This window comes from Crocuta crocuta, unplaced genomic scaffold (genome assembly GCF_008692635.1).
Source record: "Crocuta crocuta isolate KB4526 unplaced genomic scaffold, BGI_CrCroc_1.0 scaffold124, whole genome shotgun sequence".
NCBI classification, from domain to species: Eukaryota; Metazoa; Chordata; class Mammalia; order Carnivora; family Hyaenidae; genus Crocuta; species Crocuta crocuta.
Genome location: NW_027551573.1, coordinates 8,218,449 through 8,245,333, shown reverse-complemented (window position 1 = coordinate 8,245,333; position 26,885 = coordinate 8,218,449). Strand labels below are relative to the sequence as shown.

The window sequence follows — 26,885 nt, the reverse complement described above, 5'->3', positions numbered from 1 at the left end:
CGGAGCCTCCCAGGGAGGGGGCCCGGGAGGCCGGGCGGGGCGGCCCCCAGACCCGCGAAGTCGACCCGGTTCCCTGCACTCTCCTCCTCCTCCCGAGGTTTGGGATTGGTCTTCTCGGATGCCCCCTCTCCGGGCCCTCTGCCCCCTCCCACCTGGGGCCGCTGGAGACGCTTCCCAGACACAGACCCCTCCGGACAGGAGCAGGGGCCCATACCCACTTTCCGGATGGCAACACTGAGACCTGCCAGGGACAAGGCTGTGTGCCTCCCCCGCTCCCCACCCGGAGCCGGTCACCTTCGGACCTCTCTTGGCAAGCTCTTTGGCTTGTGATGGTACGGAAGGGCTGGTTGGTTAGGTTTCCAAGACTTGGACGAGGCCAGTTGAGCTGTTTAAAGGAAAAATACACCGAGGTCCAGACCAGGGGATGGGGTTGGAGGCAATCCAACCACAGCCCAGGGCGAGCAGGACCCCTCACCAATTAATGAGGGGCAGGGGGCTGGGAGAGCCAGCAAGGCGAGCCGGCCTTGGGTCCCCACTGGGGGAAACATGAAACCTAACCTTTTCACGTGAAGAAAGGGGGTTGGCCCCGGTTGGGGGGAGCGATGCTGGAGCGTTTCTCAGTGGGGCGCCAACGTCTTCTCTCTGGTTTGTGTCATGGGTCCCCAGACTCAAAGGCCGGGAACTCCTGTTCTCTCTGACTCGAGGCTGGAAATGAGAGTTTAGGCCCCATTACTAGCATCGGAGCCTTTCGGATGAGGAGCTCGGTTGTCCTGGGTGGCTGGGCTGTGCGGGGGACATCTGGGTCTGGACCAGCCTGGGGCGTGCCGAAGCGCCCTTGGATCTGGTCCCGGGTGATGCTCCACAGAGGAACGAATAAACGACTGCAGGACCACAGTGGCATCAGGGCATGGGCCGAGGGGGCTTTGGGCTGTGACATGTGGGCGGCTGCGGTGTAGGGGAGGCCGCCCGGAACCGGCCAGCTGCGCCTGAGGTGGGCGGAGCCGAGGTGGGCACCCGGTGCCTCCCCCCTCCCCCAGTGCTGAATGTTCGGGATCCGCACTCAGTGGGTCCTCTTCCCTCAGCCCTCGATGCTCTCCAGCTTTTGAGCTCTAGGGCCTTTTATAGAGGGGGGCAGGGAGAGGTGAGATTCCTCCGATTTCTGAGGCCAGATGGCTTCCAGAACATCCACTGTGTCCTCGATCCTGTGAGTTCAGGCTGGAACGACCCACCTCCTCTATAGGTGGGAAAGCTGAGGTCATCAAAGGTCTCTAACAAGTTAGTCCTGAAGCTGGGACTAGGGCCTGGCCTCGTGGTTTCCCGGTCCTGTTCTGGNCCCCCCCCACAAAAGGCAGAGGCTGTAGTACTCCCCAAGGGGAAAACACATAGACTACCCGCCTCTCCCTTCCTCCTGCTGCTACCTGTTACCTGAGGCTGGCTTTGCTGCCGACCCCTTCGCCGCTGACCCCCACCTCTTGGATCCTTCTCCTCTGCACCGGGGCACACAGGCACTGCTGATGGAGGGGTAGTGACTCACAGTGGTCCATACTGACCCCAGCAGGGGTGCCGCAAGTGGCCAGCCTGGGCAGGAGGCGACGGGCTGAGTCGGGCGCGGTCCCTGCCCTCCTAAGCCCATCAGCCCATTGGGGAGATGAAGCAGTTGCACCTTGACCCTAAACACCTCTGTAGGGAGAGCCTCACACAGCAGGTGGCCCAGTCTGTGCACTGGACGGTGGAGAAGGAAGGACAGTGAGAAGTCACCCTTGGACGTCTTTGGGCGAATCTGGTGATAGGTCATTTTCTTATTTATTCATGCGCTCTTTATTTTCAAAATGGTCTGCAATGAGGAAGAAAGGCAAAAACGTTCTTCCTTTTTCGTTTGCTCTGGAAAAGGTTTCAAGAGGAGTTCTGCTGCCTCTGGAACCTGCACCGGAGTTTGCAGGTCTGGTCTGGGGGCAGATGTAAACTTGTAAACACAGGGTGTCCGACGGAAAGGTCCCAGGATTTTGAAACATTTCAGCACAGATTAGCCTCAGAACCAACAGAACAGCCTGGAACCCAAGCAGAGGGCGGCATCCTAACTGGTCTGTTGCAGAACTTCTTGTTGGCAGTGTCGTCTCTCCCGCTGTGAGTCCGCAGGGTATCTGTGGCTCACGGCCACCTGTGGGGGTCGCTGGGGGCTGGCTGGCAGGTGGATGGCAGCCTCCAGGCCCTGAGCCGCATCTGTTTGGGAACCAGAGTTGTTTCCTAAGCTGCTCCCTGGCCTCGGTTGGAATTGAGGGTAGAGGTTCCAGGCCCAGAGAGCAGTTGACCGCACGTCCCTGAGGGTCCTCACTGAGGAAGCGGGGTGTGTGGGACCACCCCCAGGCCCCTCCTCCTCCCTCAGTGTCACAGGCTGTGTGACCCCTGGAATCCTGAGCCTTTCCTGCTCCCTGCTCTGAGAACTCCATTCCTACCTCCCAGCCCTTGCTCTGGCTGCTCCTTCTTCCTATAAACCCTTCCCTCCCATGCAGCCCCATCATGTCTTAAAGAGTGCTCAGCACCCCCCCGCCCCGCCCTTAGACAGCTGACCTCAGGGGTTCCATTCAGTGCTGCTGGTCTGCTGGTCAGGGACCCGGCCTGGGGACCCCTTTGACCTCAGGCTTTGTTTCTGGGACATTTGCCTTTTTTGACCTTTGGGACACGGACATTTGAGCTTGAATTGTCACTGTCAGAGGGGAAAAAAGAAAGGCAGGATCCCTGGTTCCCGTCCACCCTCAGCTTTCTGCTGGCCTCTCTGTCTTCCAGGGGGCTGAATGGAGCCCCACAGGGTGGGGTGGTGGGCATTGGGCCAGGGCCATTGCCAGGTGCACGGAGCCGGCAGCAGGAGGCCACTCCTTCAGTTAATGACCACCTGCTGAGTGAGGTGGCTGGGAGCAGCTTGCTGTTTGCAGAGGGAGCCACTGTTTGCAGCTATTAACAGCAGAGGCTATTATTTGCAAGCTCTGTGCCTGGCGGACAAGAACACAGCCTCTGGAGGGGACCTCTGGGGCTGGAGTCCGCCTCGACTGGACGTTTCCCGGCTGTGTGACTTTGGGCAAGTGCTTCAACCTCCCTGAGCTGGTTTCTCATCTATGAAATGGAGACACTGAGAACACTTATCTGGAAGGCCAAGGAAACGGTTCCAGATTAAAGTTGACCAAAGAGACAGGACAACCAAACGCAGTATGTGAAACCCAGGCTGGAAAAAAAAAATTCGTGTAAAGGACATTATTGGGACAGTTGATGAAATTGAAGATGAAATATAGATAAAAGCATTGTATCAATGTTAAGTATCCTGATAACTATTTATGTGGGTCCTTGTTGCTAGGAAATATGCACTGAAGTGTTTAGGGGTAGAAGGACACAGTTTAAGTAATCTCCTTCCAAATATTGAAGAGAAACCTCTATATGGACAGAGAATAAAGTGAGATGAAATGGCACAAATAGGCAAAGCTGCGTAAAAAGTGTACGGGGCCTCCTTTCTTATAGCTTTTCTGAAAGTAGTAATTATTTCAAAATGCAAAGTTTAAGAAATGCCTGTCTAATGGTCAGAATGAAATGAGATTAATTCATGTTACTGAGTGCCTGGCACTCAGGGCACATTAGCTGTTATTGTCACTTTTGCTTTTTATTGTCATTAGTATGGGCAAAGTGTATCTTACTGTCACAGTAACCTGTGTGATTTTCCCACTGTATGGATGACACAGTGGAAGTCAAGAGAGGTTAAGTGATTTGATCTGGGTCACACAGCAGTGAGTCCAGAGTGCTGATCGAACTGCTTACAAATTTATTTTGTATTTGTTGCCAGAATCCGAAACTATGGGATTCTACACAAAAACCCAGGTTTCTAGTCTCGTTTGCCAACTCACAAGGCCTGTAGCACTGCCTACATTCCCACAAGGGCAGCCAGCCTCACTTGTGATGTCCTGTCTGGCCTCTGGGGCTCAGGGTTTGCCGTCCTGGGGAAGTGCCATTGTACACGTGATCCCAGGGTGCTGGGCCCCAAGGCTGGGGTTCCTCCCCTCCGGCATGGTGCCCCCTTCAGCATCCTCCCACACCCTTCTCCATCCAGTGGGTGCTACAGGGCACGTCCTTTACAGAGCCCTCACTCAAGTGACTGCTGTGGGGAGGGTGGAGAGGCTGGGGGCTGCCAGGGAGGGGGGAGAGGAGCCCTGTCCTCCCTCAATCCTGCCTGCAGCCCTAAGCAGTGTGCCTGGCGCTTGCAAAGGGAAGCATGGAATGGTTGGCGGACACCCCCACCCCCAACTTGAGTGTTGGAGGAACTCATTGAAGGGTTCCCAGGCTGCAGTCTTCATCTTGGCTTGGTGTGTGTAGGTGGGTAGTCGTTTATCCCCCCTGAGCCCCTGTTCTTCCTCTGTAAAATGAGGGTTGACCACCTTCCTGGATGGGGACCACCATGTCAGCCTCGAGCAAGGTGGATTTCTTTTTTTTTTTTTAGTGTTTTCTTTCTTTCTTTCTTTCTTTTTTTTAAATATTTTTATTTATTTCTAGGAGAGAGAGAGACACAGCGTGAGGAGGGGAGGGTCAGAGAGAGAGGGAGTCACAGACTGAAACAGGCTCCAGGCTCTGAGCTGGCAGTCAGCACAGAGCCCGATGCGGGGCTCGAACCCATGAACCGCGAGATCATGACCTAAGCGAAAGTCGGACAGCTAACCGACTAAGCCACCCAGGCGCCCCATCCTATTCATTTTTTTTAATGTTTTTTTTATCTATTTCTAGGAGAGAGAGAGACACAGCGTGAGGAGGGGAGGGTCAGAGAGAGAGGGAGTCACAGACTGAAACAGGCTCCAGGCTCTAAGCTGGCAGTCGGCACGGAGCCCGACGCGGGGCTCGAACCCACGAACCGCAAGATCATGACCTAAGCGAAAGTCGGACGCTTAACCAACTAAGCCACACAGGTGCCCCTGTTTTATTTATTTCTGAGAGAGAGAGAGAGAGACAGATCATGAGCAGGGGAGGGTCAGAGAGAGAGGGAGACACAGAATCTGAAACAGGCTCCAGGCTTTGAGCTGGCTGTCAGCACAGAGCCCAAAGTGGGGTTCGAACCCATGAACCGTGAGATCATGACCCGAGCAGAAGTTGGACGCTTAACCGACTGAGCCACCCAGGTACTGCGAGCAGGGTGGATTTCTGCATATGTGGCTGCGAGGACTGTTCACCCCAGTGCCCAGGCTCCGATGGCCCTGGTTCCCCACCGGCCTGGGTGCAGGGTCAGCAGGTGCTCAAGAGGAATGTGCAAAGGCCAGAAATGGGCAAGGCTGGGCAGGCACTGTCAGGGGGAAACTGAGGCTCAGAGAGGCAATGTGACCTTCAGACGGCCCCTTGCCATGCAGCTTCTACCACCTCAGCCCAGGGCTCTGAGCTGTGTTCCCAGGAGGAGGACAATATGAGCTCCTATCTTAAGTGCCTTGAATTTTTTATGTTAATTACAGCAAGAATTCACATTTATTATTGAAAAATCAGAAAACGTAAGCAATAAAGATGGACATAAACTAGAGTCTGTGCTCTTTGAAGTAGCCCATTAACATACCAGCCTATGTCCTTCCTGAGGACTTTTTCAAAATTTTTACAAAAAAATTCTTTTGATGTTTGTTTATTTTTGAGAGAGAGAGAGACAGAACATGAGCAGGGGAGGGGCAGAGAGAAAGAGAGACACACAGGATCTGAAGCAGGCTCCAGGCTCTGAACTTTCAGCTCAGAGCCAGACATGGGGCTTGAACTCCCGAACCACAAGATCGTGACCTGAGCGGAAGTCAGACACTTAACAGCCTGAGCCACCCAGGCGCCCCAGGACTTTCTCAGTTTTTAAACAAAGGACAAGCAAACAAACTGCACCGGACAGGTTTGTTCACTGTCCTCTAAGGAAAGTTCTGTCTGCCCAGTGTTCCCCCACGGTTTGTGAGGGCTGTTGCTGGGCTTCTCATGCCCAGCCTCTGCGACATGAGCCACCCTGGTGGGCTTTCTCTGTTCCCTGTTGCTGGACATCTAGGTTGTGCCTGATAGTTTTGCAGTGAGAGCGTTCCCCTCAAGAGCCTCAGCGAAGTGTGTACAGCACACTGGTGATTCTCTCCGCAGGGTAAATGAGGCCCAAGTAAGGCCGGGCCACTTTGTGCAGACCGGGTGCAGGTTTGCGGAAGGCGGCGTCTGGGGGCGGGGAGGGCGCTCCGCCCCCTGCAAACTGCCTTGTGGTCGGGGGGATGAGACTGGGAGGGGCTTTGTGGGGAGAGGGGTTAATTGTCGCTGGCTGGTACTGGAAGCCTTTAAGCTCCTGTGCGGGAGGGGAGGGGAGTGGACGCGGAGGCCAAGGAGGCCCTGTGCCTGTGCCCCGTGCTGGCGGTGACTGTAGACCTGTGACCCTGCAGCCATCGGCCCCTGCTTCCCGCAGAGCGGTCTGGGGATCAGCTTGGGAGCTCAGCCTGGTGGTTTGGGGGGTGGGGAACCGCCTCCACTCAGCCCTGCTCCCCTTCCAGCAAGCGAGCAGGCTTGAGTCTGGTTTTGTCATTAGGTTCTAGTTCTGGACCCCCTGTGAGTGGCCTTCCCTCTTCTCTCAGGGCTGCACGTCCCCATCTGGGGAAGGGGCTTAACGCAACCCTTTGACCGCTGACACTCGAAAGAGACAACAGGTGCCAGAGCCACTTCAGCCTTTCACTGTGGAAAAATTACATGTCTACAGGGGAAGACAGACCCACCAGGTAGTGCTACCATTTCCAGCTCCAGGCCAGCCTGGAGTCATGCCTACCCCACTTGCTGTCCCCTCAGACCTAACACTTCCTCTGTACAAACTGAGGTGCATACAGTGGCACCTGCATGGCTCAGTCGCTTGAACGTCTGACTTTTGATTTTGGCTCAGGTCACGATCTCGTGGTTTGTGAGATCAGTCCCCGCGTCGGGCTCCGTGCCAGCCGTGGGGAGCCTGCTTGGGATTCTCCCTCTCATGTGCTCTCTCTGCCCTTCCCCTGCTCATGTTCTCTCTCTCCCCAAATTAATAAACAAACACCAAAGAAATTTAAACACCCCCCCCCAGTATTATTGCCAGAACTAAAACCTAGCAGTAGCCTCTTAAGATTGTAACTATCCAACTCAGAGTTCAAATTTCCAATTGTTCTATACACATCAAATATTAGTTTTTTTAAAGATTTGAATCCAAAAAAATTTAAAAATTGGGGTCCAGATAAGGTCTGTATAATGAGATCGTATGATATCATTCTCCAGTCTTCTTCCTTCTGCGGATTGGTACTCATTCTCTCCTAAGTGCCATGTTGGTGTTTTTGGCGTGTGTGTGTGTGTGTGTGTGTGTGTGTGTGTGTGTGTGTTTTGAAGCTGGGTCCCTTTTCCTACGGTAGAGCCTCTATAATGTGCAACACATTCCTTACCCCCGTGACCCTCCTGCGAATCGGTAGTTGGATCTGGAGGCTCGATCTCAGTCAGTTTCGGTTTGCAGCAGAGCATGCCGGAGTCAAGACAGGGCTGCAGGCTTCTGCTGGGAGGTCTGCATCGTCCGTCTACGTGTCCTTTGTGATGCTGGCAGCCACTGACGTGCCGTGGCTTGAAGGTGGTCGCATTTTACATTATAAACCTTTCCATCTTCCACCTGGTTACAAGCAGGGCCGAGTTCCAGCGTTGGGGGATCTCAGGGTGTTATTTTGTTTTATTCCTGTTTTTTTTTTCTTCATAGTAGTTTTACGTGGTATCTTTTAATAGTATGGGTCATTTGTTTTCTTTAGGGAAAATTGGAAAAACGTCATAAATAAGACAGAGATGAATGTAAAACTGCTGAGTTCCGTCACTTAGGGATAACTCCCGAGATTTATGTACATCCCTCTGGATTTTTTTTTAAATTTATTTCTAGGAGAGAGAGAGAGAGACAGAGCGAGCAGGGGAGGGTCAGAGAGAGAGGGAGACACAGACTCTGAAATAGGCTCCAGGCTCTGAGCTGGCAGTCAGCACAGAGCCCGATGTGGGGCCTGAACCCATGAACCGCGAGATCATGACCTAAGCGAAAGTCGGACGTTTAACCGACTAAGCCACCCAGGCGCCCCTCCTCTGGATTTTCTTGTGTGCAAACAAACATCTGCACACCTGTGGTATTGTTAAATGGGAGGAGGCACCCAACGCCCGTGCAGGTCTGCAGGCTGGTGTTTTCACAGCGTGGCATCACGGTGGTGACCCCCTTCCCGGGATCTGTCGGGAGGAGCATGGCCTTCCTCCCTGCCCCTCCACGGTTCACACCGAAGCCGGGTGTGGGAAGGACAGGCGGCCGCTGGCCGGGCCCGGCTGCCAAGTTTTTCAAAGGAAATGAGGACTTTTGGTTGGCAGGGCAGTAGCTTTCACATCTGTTCTTTCAGGATTCTCTGCTGTTACTGGACACACTGGGACCCCTTTCCTTCTCCAGAGCCCCGTGGCCCCGGGCCTGGCGGGGGCCGTCGGGGTCGTGGGAGCCAGCCCCCTGGCCCCTGGTGGGCCACACCGCCACTGTAGTGCGTTCATCTCTCCTCGCTCCGGCATTGGACCTGTGACAGACGGCAGATTTCTGCACGAGGAGGGGCGGTGGCTGCGAGAAGCTGGGTTTAGTAGCTGAGGAGCTGTTTACTTAGCACATGTGTTTATTTGGAGTGGCTTTGAGGCTCGCCCCACGTCGCCCCTCAAGACCACCCGCCGGCCCCATCCTGTGACTTGTAACCAGTTGCATGGCCTCAGCCAGCCCCTTTTCCCTTGGAAACCCAGTTTCCCGCCTGTCGAGTGAAGGAGTGAACAGAGCGTGTCCCTCTCTAGGTTCCCAGCCTGGGAAAGCACATCCCGGAGCCCACAGCCAGGAAGAGGTGAAGGCACAGGGGCTGGAGGTGAGTCGATGCTTTGGCATGCACACCCCCTCCAAGGGTGAAAAATCACTCTGGGAGTCGGGTGAGTGATGGGGCCACAGGGCTGTGCCGGCTTCAGCGAGGCCCCCTCGGCGGGGACCGCACCGCAGCCCTCCTGGCCTAGAGCCTGGAAGACCTGGCGCCGGCGCTAAGCCAGCCCGCGCTGTCCGCCCAGGCGGGTGGGCGAAGGGGGGCAGGCGCCACGGAGCGGATGCGGCGTGTCTGCTCTGTGCTCTTGCTGGGAGAATCTGAGTGCAGATCACTTAGGCAGAAGTGTCCCCGAGGGCCTCTTGAGTGCCTGGCGCTGGGGAGAGGTGCGCCTCATGGGAGAGAAGAGGCGATACTTGGTCACTCCTGAGCGGGCAGGGCCGCTGCGACCGCAGGGAGACGTTCCGCCGGAGCTGCGAGGCTCTGCTTCCAAGGTGGCTCAGTCACACGGCTGGCGGTGGGGGGCTGGCTGAGGGAGGGGCCTCAGTTCCCTGCCACAGAGCTGCTCGAGCGTCCTCACAACATGGTGGCCGGCTTGCCCCAGAGCCAGGGTGGAAGCCACTGTGTCTTTCGTGACCTCAGAAGTCACACATTGTGATTTCTGTACTATTTNACCGAGTCGGTCTCATCTGGAGGCTGACTGCCGCACAGCAAAGATGGCGCCAGGGGCTTCCAGCCCACATGCTACCCGCCTCGTGAAAGGAGAGCATCTTGTTCCTACAGAGCTCCAACAGAAGTCCCAGAACTGAATCTCACTGGGCCACTTTGAGTCCTGTGCCCATTCCTCAGTGGACAGTGGTCACGGGCCCACCCCCGGAGGGCCAGTTCCCCCCAGGAAGAGTGGAAATGGATGCTGCAGAAGGAGGTAGCACCGTAAACCCTCTATGGAGAGGTCTGTGGGACTGTGTGGCCCAGAGGCGGTAATGATGGGACAGTGGGGAAGGCTTCCTGGAAGAGGTGGCCTTTGTACACGTCTTGGCAGGATGGGTAGCGTTTTGACCATTCCATTTTGACTGTGCCCTGGTGATCTGAGTCAGGGGATAAAAGAGTTCCACGTGGAATGTGGGCTCAGGGACTTGCTGGGATCCCTTTCTTTTCCAGGCTGGGAACACAGGGACACGCCCCGGCTCACTCCTTCACTCGACAGGCAGGAAATTGGGTTTCCAGGGGAGAAGGGACTGGCTGAGGCCATGCAACTGGCTCCAAGTTACAGGATGGGATGAGGACCTTCTGACTTCTAATCGGGGAGGATGAGGCATGGGGGGTCGGGAGGAGGAGCCAGGACTTGACTCAGGAGGCACAGCGAAGCCACAGGAGGCCTCTGACCAGGGCAGGCGTGCAGTGAGTGGGGTCTGGGGTTTGGAACTGAGAGCGTGCACTCTGGCTGGCCTCCCTTGTCTTCCGGCTTTAACTTAGCACTTACTATGTGCCTGACATATGTTTCTCACGTAAGCCTCCCAGCCTTCCGAAGAGCTGGGCCGCTTTACACATGGGCTCCTGGGCTGCCAAGGTTGCTCAGGGGACCTTTGACTCTGTCGCTCTGAAGGCTCTTCATTCCGCATCCATGGGACAAGGGGCTGCCTTGGTAAATCGCCAGCCCAGTTGCTTTCAGGGTGTGCCGAGCCCCCTGACTTTAGGGGAAGGAAAAAGTGTTTCCCTGCTCACACCCCCTCTTGGAAGCCTGCCTAGAGTCCGAAACGCAACGGGTGCTACGGGGTTTCTTCCCAAGGGGAGGGGCTTGTCATCCCGGTGTCAAACGAGGCCAAGCTGTTGGCTCAGGGCTCCGCGTTATTTGTCCCTTGGCCGCCTGACAGCCCTGTCTGCCTTGGTTTTGCTGCGCTGTTACTCCCTCTTGCCCACTGTTTCGTGGCCTTGCCGCTTTCTGCAGCCGGCGGCTTCCAGGTGGCTGAGGTCCGTCCGCCCTGAGCTCTGGGCCGCGTTTCTTGTCTTCATGGGTGGTTCTCCCAGACCTTTGGGCAGGCTGCTGGGGGCACGGCCTAGCCTGGGAGCTTGGCTGCTGGGGGCTGCGGCCAAGTCACGTTTATGTCCCCAGCACCAGAGAGGGGCCCTGCCCACGGGGACGAGGGCCGGTGTTGCTGAGAGGAGCAGGAGAGGGTGCCGTGCCTGCGCCCTGGCACCTGGAGTGAGCAGAAACCAGCTCCTGGTCTGATGCTGAGGAAGCCCGAGCCTGCCCCTCCTCCGGGGAAGTTTGTTCAGCACGTTTGGGAGCCCTGGGCACCAGGGCTTGGAGCTCTCCCGTGAGGGTACCGGCTGAGGAGGGTGTAGTGGGGTTTGGAGGAGCCTGTCCTCAGGGAAGCCTTTCTCTGGCCCCACGAGGGTCACAGGGTGAGTGGTTGAAAGCACAGGCCACAGAATCAGATAGACATGAGTTTGAATCCTGGCTCTGCCTTTCTTAGCTGCGTGTGCTTGGGCAAGTGAGCCACCTCCCTGAGCCTCAGTTTCCTCTGAGGAGGGAGCTGAAAGGGGGGCCTGGGGAGGGCAGGAGTGTCAGCTGGGAAAATCTCCACTTTGTTACCAAACGGCAGGTTTTGCCATTGGGAGGAAAGGTAGAAAGTGACCCCAGGCCCCCCCAGGTCACATGCTCAGCGGGCCCCTAAGGACTGGCAGCGCCTTCCCACTCTGTCTTGGGAGGTTTCCACTCCCCGCTTCCCCGCCCTTCCTGTCTGCCGCTTCACAGCTGAGCACCACATGATCCCAGTGGGGAAACTGAGGGCTGGCTAAGCAGAAGGGGCTCAATTCCTGGCCTCCTGGGGCCCAGGGCTGCTGGGGTTGTCTGGGGGCTTGAGCTGTTTGGAATAGGGACTCCCGGCAGGGACAGCTGGGAGTTGGAAAGGCAGCAGATGAGGCTGGAGACCTTTGACCTCTCAGAGATGACCACTCACTACGTGGATGGGGAAACTGAGGCTCAGAGCGTGTCTGTGAGTGGCAGAGCCGGGATGAGGCCCTGGCACCAGGCTGCTCTAGCTTTGAATGCTCCTCAAGGATGCATTTGCTCCTGGCCTCCGACCGCCGTCCCGGGGCTTCTAATGGAGGTTTTTGGTGCTTATTTTATTTTCACTTGCTGAAAATTGTTCCAGCTTCAAGCTTCCAATTTCCATGAAGTCATTGGAGCCAGGAGCCTGGCCCACTGCCCCCTCCCACTTCTGTCGAGCCCCCGCTGCAGCTGGGAGTGCCCCCCTCCCGCCCAGCCCTGGAGGCGCTGAGCTGAGGGTTCGGCCGGAGCTTTTGTGAGGCGGCTGCCGGAGCAGGAAGTTGTGGGTCCCAGATGTGACTCGCTCTCGTTAGGTAGCAGCGAAGCTGCCTCGGGAGTGTGAGGCTGGACGCNTCGGGGGTCACGGGAGGTGGGGCGGCTCCTGGACAAAGGACCAGAGACGACTTGTCCCGGGCTTTGCCCAGCCTGAAAAGGAGGTGCCATTATGACCGTGGTGTTGGGGGGGGTGTGCTGGACTTCGGGGAGCTGTGGGCTCTCCGATGCCCGCTTGGCTTTGCAGGGTTGTAATTTCACACTTACGAGTACACTTTACTGTTCTCGGTGACTGTAAGGATCAGCAGGGAAGGACAATTCCGCGTCTGTTGTGAAGTTAAAATAACCCCGCAAACAAACTCTGAGCGCGCTACATACCCAATAGACAGAGAGGCAAGATGCCTCAGGAAACGGAAAGGTTTCCCTTTCCCTCCAGCCCCTCCCAACCCAAGGAACCCGGGGACCAACGTGGACCCTGGGACTAGGTCCTTCTGGATCATTCTCGGTGCTCCTGCAGACACATGTTCACAGGGCAGATCAGGTGCTGTTTCTACCTGGGGTTCAGGGCAGCTGGCTCTGGGTGCTTCCTCTCTGGCCAGCGCTTGGGGGAGGGGAGTGGAGGGGTGAGGAACGCAGAGGGCCGGGCTGGGCCTCAGTGCACCAGGGACCCTGGCCCCGGGGCCTGGCCGGAGCCCGGGCCGGCTCTGCCCTGATGTCTGTGTGGCCATGGGCTGTCTGCCACAGGCGTGCGCGTGGACGACCTGAGGGTGGCTGCCAAGAGAGTGACTAGACTGGCCTTTCTCAGACGGGGGCTGTGTGGCGGTTTCAGGCTGAATGTGGATGGACATGCTTAACGTTTGTTAGGCATTTATTTTAATGTGTTTCAGGAAAAACAAACAAACAAACAAACCTATAGATAAGACCTTGGATTTGTGACTTCACCATGTCCCTCTGCCCGGGACAGAGCTAACTAAGGAAGATACCGAAACGAGAAGTGAGCAGACCTAAGAGGAAGTGTGAAGTGACGGGCTGGCCGGGTGTGCATGCGTCTGCAGAGTCCACAGTCTGGGAGGGCCTGTTCCTAACCAAGCTGTGGGTCTCCCACCTCCAGGGGCCTTCTGGGGTTTTCCTGTGGCTTCTGATGTGAGGTGTAGCTGCAGAGGAGGGGAGGCCATCAGATTGCTCTGGATCCTGGGCCCTCAGAAGGGAAGGTGTGAACTGTGTGGGGGAAGTGCCTGGCGTGGTGTTTTACCAGCAGCCATTTTGTGGGGCCTGGGAGAGGAGGGGTGGTCGCCCCTTAGCCGGGGGTGGGTCTCAAGAGAGGAGATCTTCCTGTGGGGCCTACAGCAGGGGGAGGTGCAGGGAGGGCCTAGCCAGTGAGCGGTGGGAAGGGGCAGGAGCCGGGCCTCTCAACAGGCCGAAGGTGCTTTGCAAGAGGAGATGCTTGTCAGACATGATGCTGTTGTGAGGACACACACCCCCTTTACAGTCTATAACTCTTGGTTTAACCCATTTCCTGCTCCCCTCACCCCTACCCAGGGGGAGNGTTTGCAGAGGAGAAGAAAGAAAGAAGCCCAGTGGGGCACTTTCTTGTCCCGGGTCACACAGCGAGCCCGTCCCCAGGGCTGTCCATGTGCGCACACTGCCTGTCACAGAGAGCCCAGAGGGGTCAGGGCGCGGTGCCTCCTCACTGGAGAGGCTGGGTGGGGCAGAGCTGAGCAGGCGCATGAGTCGGACATGATCCTCACTGTGGGAGTGAGGAATCGGGTTCCTGTGAGTTCGGTCCCCTGCCCCGCAGGCCTGGCCCCATCCCATCTGCACCCACTGCGAGGTGGCAGGGGGCTGGGCCAGGGCTGCCCCGCCAGGAGCCGGGCCGGGCCTCCTGGGTCGGGTGCCGGGGTCCTGCTTCCGCAGGCGGTGGAGGAGCCGACCCTTCGTACTTCATGACCTGCCATCCTACCCTCCTGGGGGGCGTCAAGGGGTGGCCGGGGCCCATCGCTCAGTGTCCTTGACCTGTCTCCCCTCCTGGAGGAGGAGGGCATGGGGCACATTCACAGTTGCCGGTGGCAACTTTCCCCGCTCCCAGGCCTCGGGCAGAGGGCAGTGCTCCACCGAGCTGGGACCCTTCTGGGGTCGCCGAGGGAGCAGGCAGGGCCGGTCACCCTGGACGCCCGAGTCCCAGTGGCTCATTCTAGCCTTGCGTGGGGTCAGGTCCCAGGGGTGGGAGGGAAGCGCGAGTGGTGGGCCTGCGGGCACGTGGTGTGGGCGAGGAGACCCGCTCGCTACGAGCTGGGAGGCGGTTTGGCTCAGTGCCCGAGACCATCACATCTGAACAGCCAGGGAGGCCAGGGGTCTTCTGGAGGTCATTGGGTCCAGCCCCCTGCCCCCTCCTCCTCCCCGGGCCCTACTCTGCCTGTTTCCAGCAGCATGTGAGGTGAGCCAGGTTATTTGAGCCAGTCTCTTGCGTCTGTAAGAGGTGTCCCTCATGGTTCCCGTGTGTCAGGCGGTTATAGGCTTAACCAAGGGGTGACGTATTGCACCTGGTGCAGGAAAGCCCCAGCTCGAGGGGAGGCGTCGACGTCATGTGGCCGCGTTGAGGGCTCTCTGCCTGTCCTGTCTCAGGTGGGGGGGCCTCCCTGGTGGCCTGCAGCCCATCTCGCAGCCCCTCGGTTTCCTTCTCTATGAAGTGGCAGTGCCCGGGCAGGTTGCTGGGGGACTCGAACACGCATGAGAACCTCTTCCTGGCTTTTGGAGACCAGCACTCCCAGGTCTGGAGTCTCCCTGGCGGCCTGTGTGTGTTGAGTGCCGCCAGCCCGCTCCCCACTCCTGTGGCCCTCCAGCTCTGTCCCTGCCCTGGCTTGCAGTCTCCTCCCTCCCCCAGCCCCCCAGGGAGGGTGGCAGGGAGCCCATCCAACACCCATCAGCATCTGGCTCAACCTGCCGCTGCCCGTGGACTTCACAGCCGGCCACACCATGCCTGGGGCGCTGCCAGGTGCTGGGTGCAGACCTGGGCCCAAGCACCCTCCACTCCCTGATTTCCTCCCTGGAAGCCCTCTAGGTATAGGGGTGAGGTTGGGGGCGAGCCTTGGTCAGAGGTGGGCTCAGTTCCTCTTTGGTGACCCTTCTCCCCATGACACTGCGTCGTCCTTTCTCCTGTCATCTGCTGATGGTGTTGAGAGGTCTGTGCCCGGGGCATTGCCCGAGCACCAGCCAAGTGCTGCATGGATGGAGAAACACGGATGCCTGGGGTGGGGTGGGATCACCGACCTTGGGCCCTGGAGAAGGGGTGTGTGGGGTTCCTGGGTTCCTCCGGTGCACATGCTCAACCAGTCTCTCCTGTCTGGGGTCACGTCTGAACCCCTCTCCTGGCTTCTGAGGTCCTTTGGTCCCAGCCCACCTGCCTGGTCCCGTCCTACCTCTTGTGGCCTCTCGTGCACTCCACCCCTCCCCCCCCGACAGGGTCAGCACGCTGCTTGCCTCTCTCCTGCCCTTTGTCCACGAGGGCCCTCTGCTCAGGGCATNGGGGCCCCCCCCCCCCAGGGTCCTGGAGCTGGGGAGACAAGGAGGCTTGAGTGGGCCGCTCCGGAGTCACCCACTCGGCAGCCTTTCCCTCCTCCTGGGCTCTGTGGTGATCCCCCCGTCAGTGCTGGTGCCAGGGGACGTGAGGGGCACCCTCTTCTGTCCATCCTCCCCGTTATGCCCCTGTCTGCACGCCTCCCTACGGCGACCGCTGGAAGGATTTACCTGACTGTGCCCAAGGGAACAGAACAAATTGAGGTCTTTGTCGCGGGCACCCCAGTTCTCAGGCACATACCTGACCCTCCTCCCACTTCCTCCTGCGCCTGGCGGGAGGTGATGGGGACGCGAGTACTCATGACCCAGGGAAGAGCTCGTGTCTGCCTGGGGTTTGCAGCACAGCAGGTCTGGCTTTTAGGGAACAGGAGGCCCATGGGGGGTGGCGCATGCATGGGGGTGCCACCCGCCACCTCTCAGGACCCAGAGTATGCTGGCGGGGTCCCCTTTGTCTTCTAGGATCCAGGCCCTTGTCATCCCCTGCAGGGACCTTTCCTGCCTCTGGGGGGTGGCTCCATCTCACTGCCTCTGGGACCAGCTGACTCGGGTGGTGTCGCAGGCTGGCTGAGCAGGGAGAGGCCGGGAGCTGGGGGCACAGCCCCTCCCTGCGCAGATGGGCAGACAGCCCCAGCGGGCTCCCCAGCTTTGGGGCTGGTGTGCCTTCTCCTGGTCAGAGCCCTGTTGGATGCACCGTTTCCCCGGGCCTCTGTAAGTGGTGGGGGTGGGGGTGATGGGCCAGCTGTCCCCTCCAGCTAGCCTCAGCCTCCCCGTCTTTGCAACGGGCAGGCTGACCCACCTTCCTGCACATCTCCCTGCCAGTGTGGGCCAGGGTCCTCCTGGCTCTGCCGTTCCCCGCCCCCGGCGTCCCACACCTGTCTCCCATGGGGCCGCCCGGGGAGGAGGAGCCCTTTGAAGTCAGCTGGAGGTGCTGCTTTAATGTGGGCCCCAGGCTGGGCTAATGGGGAGGCCTCCTCTTTTGAAACACCCAGACTCCCTGGAGCCACTGTTGAGGCCCCCCGGGAAGGGTGCCTTAGTGCCAGGTGGCACCTGGGAGGGACCAGCACTTCTGCATCCTTTCTGCTTTCTGGGCAGGGGAGCAAGGGAAGGGCTACCTTTGCGGGGGGGGGGGGGGCAGTCAGGACCCCTGGGATTTATAGGGTATCCCTTAGTGCCTGTTGATATCAAGGTTTCTCAGGCTGTCCCCACTTGTGTTTGGAGCCAGCTGGGGTGACCCCACCTCATGGCAGTCCTTCTGTACTAGCCTCTCTGTGAAGCCCCTAAGCATTGGGTTACCATTACCAGCCCATTCTTTGAGTGAGGAAACAGGCCCAGAGAGGTTAATTAACGTGCCCATGGTCACACAGCCCCTCTGATGGTTGGTCCCTGAGGCTTTCCTGCCTTCTGGACTCCTCAGCCCCAGGCTGCTCCCTTGCCCATCCCAGCATTTCTCTTCCTCATGTGGCTCATTTATTACATGTGTCTCCTCTCCCTTCACAACATGCGCTCTCCAAGGGACCTTGCTTATCACAGCTTCAGCCTGCCGCCCAGTACCTGGAGTGGGCAGGGACCCAGTGAGCACTCATTGGATGGAGGAGCACGGGCCCCAGGAAGGGGGGAGGGCTGCTTTCCTGTGGTCAAAGCAAAACAACAAGGTTGGCCCCCCCTTAAGTGTGTGAAGTTTCGGGATTTGGGAGGAGTTTTTATAGCCATGAGGTCATTTCACTGCCAGAATAGACCAGCAATCTCCCCATTGCTCAGGTGAGAAACCCAGGCTGAGAGGCAGGTGACCTGCCCGAGCTCATGCAGACAGGGACAGGGACCCCAGGGTGGGGCCCAGCCCCCGAATGCCTGCTCGGGCTGTATTTGTCTCAGTCCATGGAGCTTGCATCTTAAGTGTCCCCTGTGTGCCAGGCAGGTGTCAGATTTTGAAAGCTGGGCAGTGAGTCACCAGACGTCAGCCTTGGGGGAGGCGTCAGGCAGCCGGGCAGTGACAGGCCAGGTGTCCTCCTGTGTTTTGACACAGGCACTGGGGAAGCAGAGGCAGGCACTGACTCCAGATCAGGAGGGAATTGGGCAGCCCTCCTATGGAAGGTGGCGGCTGAGCCTGGCTCTGAAGGGTTGGGCTGGAGTTTGCCAGGCAGGGGGTTTCGGGGTGGGGAGGTCGGCTGCGCTTTTAGGCGGCCAGAGCCTGGAGACGAAAGGGTGGGGCTTGTTTGGGGAACTGAAATAAGTCAAATCATGCAGTCACGAAGAAGGCTTCTGGAAGCCCCAGAGGAGGCCTTGGGCCAGGGGGTGAGCGGGACCAGGCTTGGCATTCGTGGGGACCCGGACAGGTACAGGAAGCTCTGTCCCAAGGGGAAGCTTGTGTTTAGGGTGTGACTGGGACTCGGGCTCCATCACAACGGCTTCCGGTACCCAGCCAGAGCCTGCCTCTGCAGGGCAGCAGTTTGTGGAAGGAAAGGGTAGGTGACCAGGACCGGGGGGCCTGGCTCTGGGGAGCTGTGGGGAGGCCCCCCCAAGCCCCTGTGTGGCTGCAGCTCCAGGGGCCAGGCTGTGGCTTTGTGGTAAGGGATGTCAGCTAGGCCTGCTTCCCCTGCAGAAGGGCTCTTCCGGGCTCTGGGCTCGGCTTCCACCAGGCAACCCCCGCCCCCCTGCCATCACGTGCCCCCTTGGCCTCGCTCAGGTTTTCAGGAAGCCTTGGGGAAGTGGGTCTCAGCACTTTGGATTAGAGCTGGGCACTCTGGTGGCTGGTGCTGCGGGAGCCCTGTGGGGGGCCTGCGGACAAGACTGTGGCTTCGGGGNCCTGCTGAGTTCTGGGCGGGATGTCTTACCTCAGTTTTTCCCACTGACCTGTCTGTGGCCAGCTCTTCCACTAGTCTGAGTGGGAAGGGACCAGAGCAGCTGAGAGGCTGAGCATGCACAGTAGCTTGGGTCGCCTGATACCCAGCCCAGCGCTCTGTCCCCTGCACTGCTTTGCCTCTGGAAGGTGGGCCACTTCCCTACATTGCCTGAGAGAGGCAGGAAGTGCAACCAAGACAGGCAGGAGGCTCTTTTCCTGGTTGGTATTTAGGGCCCTGTCTTGCTTTCTCTTTTGCAGGGCGGATTGCTTCCCCAAGTTAAAACTGCCTGAGGGAGGGGCCTGTGCACCCAGGCCTTTTTTCCCATCCTCCCCTCACTTCTACCCCAGAGGCCAGCTTAGGGCTGGTCCCCTGACCCGCCAGCAGGTGCACTGGCTTGTCCTTCCCTTGTGTGTCCATCCAGCCCAACCCAGGCTCAGGGAGAGGTGGGAGAGGGGGGCTCCCAGCCAGAGGGGGCTCCCCGGGCTGTCAGAAGGGAGAGGATAGTGGCCTGTCTGGGCCATAGCTGCCCAGGGAGGAGCTCTGAGCTCTCTTGGGGACTCCACAGTCAGCCTTTCCCAAAAAGAGTTCCTTGGAGATTAATGCAAAAAGAGTCCCATGAACCAAGAGACTGGGGAATGTTTAGCTGTGTTTTAACTCAGCAGGTTTCTTTTCTGCAGTACTTCTCAGAGCCTTTAATTGCTAATGTATACAGGGACTCTTTAAAGGAGGGGGGGAATGTCAAGCCCTGCACTGCCTGTGACCAGAAACCAGTGTGGTTGGGTCTGGCCATGTGTGTGTAGCTCTCTGTGGCTCTGCTGGTGGGCAGCGCGCCTCAGAAAATGCAGACCGAGGGTTAGGAAAGAGCTCGAGCCTTGGAGTAAGGCATGTCTTGGTTTGAATTCCATCTCTCCTGCTTCCCAGCCAGGGGGCTTTGAACAAGTAGGTTAGGATTCCAGAGTCCGCCCCCAGCTGGAAGCCGAGTGAGAGCAGCTCCACCCCCACCTGGGAGATGGGCCTGATCCTGGCAGGTGCTCACCGAGGTGGAGGTTCTCAGAGGAGGGAGGCCAGAGGCCAGAGGGAGTCTCCCCGGTTGGGTTCAGAGGTTGCGGAGCCTCTCCTGAGGGCCGGGGTTCTGCTTTCTGTCCCCGAAGCAGGCCCAGGGTGCTGCCTGGGTGCCCGAGGGCAGTCAGTCCTCCGGGACCGTGCCACCTCCCCCTGGGCGCAGGCTGGGTGGATGGATGGCCTTTCCATCGAGGCCCTGCGAGGCACCCCATGGGGGCATCAGCCCCTACTGCTGCTCAGGGCCCCGGAGAGCAGTTTTTAGGTGCTGCCCCCTCCCAGGGCAGAGTAGGGGGCCAGGGGGCCCCGTCTCCTCCCCTCTCCCACCTCACAGCCCTTTCTGCCAACTTGTTAATACTTGTCATCTCGATTTGGGTGCTTTGTGCCCGGCAGAGCCTCACTCCCTGCGTGCCTTAACTCGTTGAATCCTCTCAAAGCCCTGCAGGGTCAGAAATTTATTCTCCCTTTTTTCAAATGAGGAAACTGAGGCACAGTGATGAGAAGTGACTCTCTCAGGGTTGTGCAACTGACACTTGATGGACCCGAGATGGATGTCGGTCTGTCTGTCTGTCTGCCTTCCTTCCTTTAATTTTTTTTTTTAAAAACAAGTTCTATTTTTTTTAAGTTTATTTATTTTGAGAGAGAGAGTGTGAGCATGAGCAGAGGAAGGGCAGAGAGGGAAAGGGAGAGAGAGAATCCCAAGTAGGCTCCATGTTGAACAGTGAGATTATGACCTGAGCCCAGATCAAGAAAAGGACAGTTCATCGACTGAGCCACCCAGGCGCACCGTATACAGGCTTTTATTTCCACATATTTGCGTACATACTTAGATACATAGACCCCCCACACCAATAAACATGCCTGGAATGTGTCTTTCCATGTTTGTATATGTGTCCCTTTAATTATCAGTCACCTTCTGTTGCTCTTGAATTTTCTAGCGGAGTCTTTATTTTTTAGTTTATTTTTTTAAGTTTATTTATTTTTCTTTTTAGTAATCTCTACACACAACATGGGGCTTGAACTCATGACTCCAAAATCAAGAGTTGCACCCTCTTCCAACTGAGCCAGCCAGGTGCCCCAAGTTTCTAATCTATTTTTAAAGCCACTTTATTGAGGTATAATTGATGCAGAGAAGGCTGTGCATATTTAATGTATACAGCTGATGAGCTGCAGACAAGTATTCACCTCTGAAGCCATCATGACACTCTATGTCTAAACCTATTCCTCACCTCCACAAGTTTCTTTTCGCCCCCTTCATTATTATTATTGTTATTACTACTAATAGCAGCAGCAGCAGCAGCAGTAGTAGTAGTAGTAGTAGTAGTAGTAGTAGTAGTGGTGGTGGTGTGGAAAAAAACCCTTAACATAACGTCTGCCCTCATAGGAAAAATTTGAAGTGTACACTACAGTATTGTTGGCTATAGGCACTATGTATGCAGTAGATCTTGCATTTTGTATTAAGAACTTTTTAAAAAATGTTTGTTTATTTTAAAACGAGTGTGTGGGCAGGGAAAGGGCAGAGAGAGGAAGAGAGAAAGAATTCCAAGCAAGCTCTGCTCTGTCAGCACAGACCCCAACGTGGGGCTTGAACCCACGAACCTTGAGATCATGACCTGAGCTGAAACCAAGAGTTGGCTGCTTAACTGACTGAGCCACCCAGGTGGCTGTTTTTTCTTTAAGGTGCTTTTTTTTTTTTTAATGTTTCATTTATTTCTGAGAGAGAGAGACAGCGTGAGCAGGGGAGGGTCAGAGAGAGAGACACACAGAATCAGAAACAGGCTCCAGGCTCTGAGCCGGCTGTCAGCACAGAGCCTGACGCGGGGCTCAAACTCACGAATTGTGAGATTATGACCTGAGCTGAAGTCGGACTCTTAACCGACTGAGCCACCCAGGCGCCCCCCCCCCTTTTATTTAAAGATTTATTTTTAAGAGACAGAGAAAGGGAGAGAGAATGGGAGGAGGGGCAGAGAAAGGGGCACAGGGGATCCAAAGTGGGCCCTGCGCTGACAGCAGAGAGCCTGATGTGGGGCTCGAACTCATGAAGCGTGAGGTCATGACCTGAGCCAGAGCCAGGCCCTTAACTGACCCACGCGGTCTCCAAGAACTTCTTTTTAATCGCACAAGCTGCACTATGACAGTAGAAATAGACTGGAGATTCACTCACTCCACCAAAGAATCAGTTTTGGTTATCCCGTGTCCTGGTTCAGCCGGTACCGGTTCCAGACACCACAATGGCCATGTGGACTTTTCACGGAATACCCTAGGCCAGCAGACTTCTCACTGCCGCACCCTTTTGACAGCTGCATAGTACTTCCCAGGAAGGATGCACTGCGACTTATTTCACGGTCTCCTAACTGACAGACACGTCATCTTCTTTTGTTATTGTAATGCTGCAACCTATAATCTTGTACATGTGTCATTTTACAGGGGTGAAAGTGTTTGTAAGATAAATCATTTGAAGGAGTTTTGTTACATCAAAGGTTTGTGTGCACACACGTGATTTTGTTACACGTGACTAAATTGCGGGACCGCCCTGCCCTGGGGTTATGCTGAATTACACTCCTGCCAACGCTGAGTGTGACTGCTCATTTTGTTGCCATCTATAAATGCTCTGTAAATGCTTTGATCTTTGCCGATCGCATAGGTAAAGAGATTTTATGTAGTGGTTTCAATTTGTGTTTCTCTTATTATAGGTGAGGTCAGCTTCTTTCTAAATGTTTAACAGCCATTTGTTTGCCTTTCTGTGTACTTTCTGTCCATATCCTTCTCCCATTTTTATACTGGGTTGGTGGGCTTTTTCTTTTTTATCTGTGGGAACTTTTTACATATGTGAGAGATTAGCTCCCTATGATAAGAGTTGTAAATATTTCCCTAATTTCTCATTCATCTTTTGATTTTGCTCTTAATAGCTTTTATTATGCAGTAGATTTTTTAATACTTTAAAAAAGATTTTTTAATTGTTTTATTTATTTTTGGGAAAGAGAGAGAGAGACCGAGTGCGGGTGGGGGAGGGCCAGAGAAAGAGACAGAGTGCAAGCGGGGGAGGGCCAGAGAGAGAGAGAGACACAGAATCTGCAGCAAACTCCAGGCTCTGAGCTGTGAGCACAGAGCCCGACGCAGGGCTCAAACTCGGGAACAGTGAGATCATGACCAGAGCCAAAGCCAGACACTTAACCAACTGAGCCACCCAGGCACCCCTAATATAGTAGATTTTTAAAATAAGTTTATTTACTTATTTATTTTTAAGTAAGCTCTATGCCCAGAGTGGGCTCAAACCTACAGCCCTGAGATCAAGAGTCGTATGCTAGGCTGACGGAGCCAGATTTAGTTTTTTTAAATCTAATTGAGTTGATTAGTCTTTTCATTATGGCCTTTAGGTTCTGTGTCAGGTTAGGAAGGACTGACCCACTACAGCATTGTCTGAAAATTCTTTCATGGTTTCTTGTTCTCCTTGGAAATCACCTTGGTCTAAGTTATCATTCTAGCTTGTTCTCTCTCCTCTGGGCTCCGCTGCCTCTTTAAACAAGATACTGGCAGGGTAGTCACATCTTCCTCGCTCTCTCCAGTGTAGTGGTTACCTGGGGTATATCCGTGGCTTTGTGAAATGGATCTCTTCCCTCATCTCCCCACCCCATGCATGCTTGCTCACCACCGGCTGTCTGCTGGGGCCCTGGGCAGTGTGAAGTCAGTGGCTAGACCACTGCCCTGCCTTCTTGGGCTGAACTGGCACTTGCAGAGCCCTTTCTGTCCTTCCTTATCAAGGGGAAAGAGGTCAGAAATGTGTTGAATGTGGGCATGAAAGGGTTTTTATTTTATTTTATTTAAAAAAATTAAGTTTATTTGATTTATTCTGAGAGAAAAGGAAAGAGAAAGAGAATCCCAAGTAGGCCCCACACTGTCATCACAGAGCCCGAGGTGGGGCTCGAACTTCTGAACCATGAGCTAAAACCAAGAGTTGAACACTTAGCCGACTGAGCCACCCAGGCGCCCCCAACGTGTTTTCATTTTAAAGGGGGAGCTTAGTGAGGGCAGTGCTTAACTTTAGGAATGAATCACCGATGGTGGAATTTCAGGCAAGAGCCAGGGAAAATGTTCTTATGTCCATAATCCTTGGTTGACTGATTAGTCAGTTAGTGAATAAGCACCGTTGCATGGACACCCACTCTGTACAGACACCTGGGAAAGGCGGGCTCTGAGGGCGCTGCCTTCTGGGAGCTTGTGCCTGGAGCATGGTTCCCTCTTGGCATCCAGCCTGGTGCCAGGCACATAGAAGGTACCAGTACACATCCGGTAAAAGAATGAATGCATGGATCTCTCTCAAGGTGAATGGATAAACAAGTGGATGAATGAATGGACGAGTTTTCCTCAGGCAGTTCCTAACCATCATGAGAACTGGCATAGGACATAGCAAAGTTCATTTCTCACCCCTGCCAGCTGGGGCCTAGGAGGTGAGGGGTAAATGAGGCATTTGTATTTTACAGGAGAGACTGACTATGATAAGGCTTAACCACAGGTGAAGTGGCAGGGAGGATTTCAGGTGCAAAGAACAATTCCTACCCCACCCCCTAGAATGAGCCCTCTGGGGCCAAGTGACAACTCCCAGGCTGTCCCCTTCGGCTGTTGTCATTTTATGATTCAGACTCCACGCCCAGCCCAGCTCCGGGCCTCCGAGGTCTGACAGAACCTTCCTTGCAAGAAGGAAAACCGAGGTCCAGATGGGGCAAGGGACTTGCCCAGGGTTACAGAGCAGGTTGGTGGCCGAGCTGGGACTTTCTGGATTCAAGACTGATGGGTAGCCTGTGGACCCTGGTCAGCCAGGGGGGTGGGGGTGGGGGTGGCTGGAGGGCTCACGTCACTGGGGGACTTTGGCTTTTGCCCCTGCTTCATGGCCTCATAGGCTGTCACCAGGATGGCAGGATAAAGTAGAGGGTTCTGGGGGCGGTCCCTGCCTGCTTCATGCCTCTGTCTCTTCCATTTGGACCCCATAGTTGGGCTTCCTCAGCTCTGGAAACGGAGCCTTCTTTCTGGGCTCATTTGCTCTTTTGTCCTCACAAGCAGCCTGTTGGCCATCTGTGACCTGCGCCTCACTTTTCCCCAGGACTCGTCTATCAGCACCTGAGTTTACCGATAAGGAGAACTGAGCCTCAGGGTATGGGTGACTGGGACTTAGGTCCATGGGAGCAGACCTGGGCTCTGAACCTGTGCTTCCTCCCACCCGGCAGGGCTCACAGGGGAGAGGTGATCTGCACTGGGACCAGCGGTTCCTGTTCTTCCCAGGGGCACGCTTCCTTCATGTTCTCACCTCCTTTTTAAAAATTTTTCATTTTTTTTAATGTTTATTTTTAAGAGAGACCGAGTGTGAGTGGCAGAGAGGGGTGGAGAGAAAGGGAGACACAGAATCTGAAACAGGCTCCAGGCTCCGAGCTGTCAGCACAGAGCCCGACGTGGGGCTCGAACTTGTGAACCGTGAGATCACGACCTGAGCTGAAGTCTGACGTTTAACCGACTGAGTCACATGGGTGCCTCTCACCTCCTTCTGTCCTGATGGCCTCTCTCTCCTTCTTCCAAAGCTGCCCTGCTTGCTTTCCCCTGCCTTTTCTGCCGGGCTTGGGATTCCAGCTGTCGGTTCATCTGTGTGTCCATCCGTCCGTCCTTCACTCTGTTCCACAAGCTGTTGCCAGGGCCCGGCTGCGGGACACAGACACAGATCCTGCCATGACACTTCGGTGAGGCCGGTGCTGGGATGTCTGACAGACGGCACCGTGGACAGGAGCCTGGGAGGGGCCCGCGTGGGGGGAGGTCAGGCTCCGTGAGGGTGGAGGTGTGGAGAGGGAGAGGCCTGAGGGCTGCTCGGCGCTGGTGGCGGTGGAGGGGGACATGCATGGCAGTCAGGCGAGGAGGCTCAGACTGTGTCTGTGGGTTCCGAGCTGCCGCAGCAGGGTCCCCAGGCTGCATTGGGTGCAGGGACTGGGCCCAAGGGGCCGGGGTGGGGCCTCTCCTCATGCCTGCCTGCCCCTCCCGCACACCCCAAAGCCCCCACTTCCTCTTTTTGAGGCCTCCGGGGCCCCAGGCCCTGTGCAGCTCCGGGGCCTGCTGGGCTGGGCCAGAGGAAGCCAGGCCGGGATTCCTGCCAGCGCCTTTGGGTGAGGAAGTGGGTGTCCTGTCTGTGTCGGTGAGAGCTGAGGGTGGTCTAGGACTTGCCAAGGGGCGTGGTAGCACTGAGGGTGCTGCTGGGTCAGCCGATTCTGCGGGGGAAGGACTTCCCGAGCCCCCTCAGGAGCCCGGTCCTGTGCACACCCGCAGGGGCCCGTTTCTGTACCATTTTTGGAGGTCTCACCTCCCTACTTTCAGCAGCTCTTCTGGCTGAGGAACCTGGACCAGCCCCCCACATCCCCCCCCCCCAGTCAGTATTTGGGGAAGAGACCACAGCCCTGCCTCAGTTGTAGGGAAGGGAGGAGAAGGTGTGTGTAGGTAGCTTGGAGGGCTTCCTGTAGGAAGAGGTGCTCCTGGATCTTGCTGGCTCAGAGAGGAGGTTTCCTGACATGGCTTTCTGACTTTACTTCCTCAAGGCAGATGGAGGTACCTTGATGGAGTACACTTTGCCTCCTACCCTCTGTCCTAGGCTTTGAGAGGGGAGGGCAGGAAGGGGTTGGCATTTTGAGAGGTTATTGGGCTCTGGGGATGTCAGCACTGTGAGGGTGCTGGGCAGGATGAGAGGTGACCCTAGATGGGCTGTGTTCAAAACCCAGCTCTCTTTTACTCACTGTGTGACCTCAGGAAAATGACTGAACCTCTCTGTGTTCCCACATTCCCAAAATGGAAGCAGTGGTCATACTGCCCTGCAGGGCAGGTGTGCAGAGTTAGAGCCACAGTGCCAGGCACGCGGGAAGTGCCAGGGAGATTTTGTTTGTGGCATCGCCCACCCCCTCTGTCACGGGGCACAGGGGAGTGAAGAGCGCACCAGGAGTGCTTTGGGGGAGTGAGGCTGATTCCTTTGGTTTCCATTTCTACCCAAGTGTGCCCCAGGGCTCCCCAATTCGTCCCACAGAGGGGAGTCTCCAGAGGGCACTGGAGAAGATGTGGGGATGCCCATTGCCCTGGACGGCTCTGGGCTGCGGAGTCCGGGCCGTGGTGACAGAGGTATGAGCTGGGGGGGTGCCCTCCTTGGCTCAGCCTCCTTCCAGGCGGCCTTAGCTGTGACCAGCCTTGTCTACAGGCACCCGCGCTCTTGCCTCGGAGCTAAACGGGACTCTGCCCCCTGAC

At 56.4% G+C, this 26,885-nt stretch overlaps 1 protein-coding gene across 1 annotated transcript in view; it reads left to right on the top strand.

The window, feature by feature from the left end:
• The window catches only part of ADCY7 (adenylate cyclase 7), a 57,962-nt gene that overhangs the window by 506 nt on the left and 30,571 nt on the right, over positions 1–26,885 (top strand). The gene's annotated exons all lie outside the window — the stretch shown is intronic.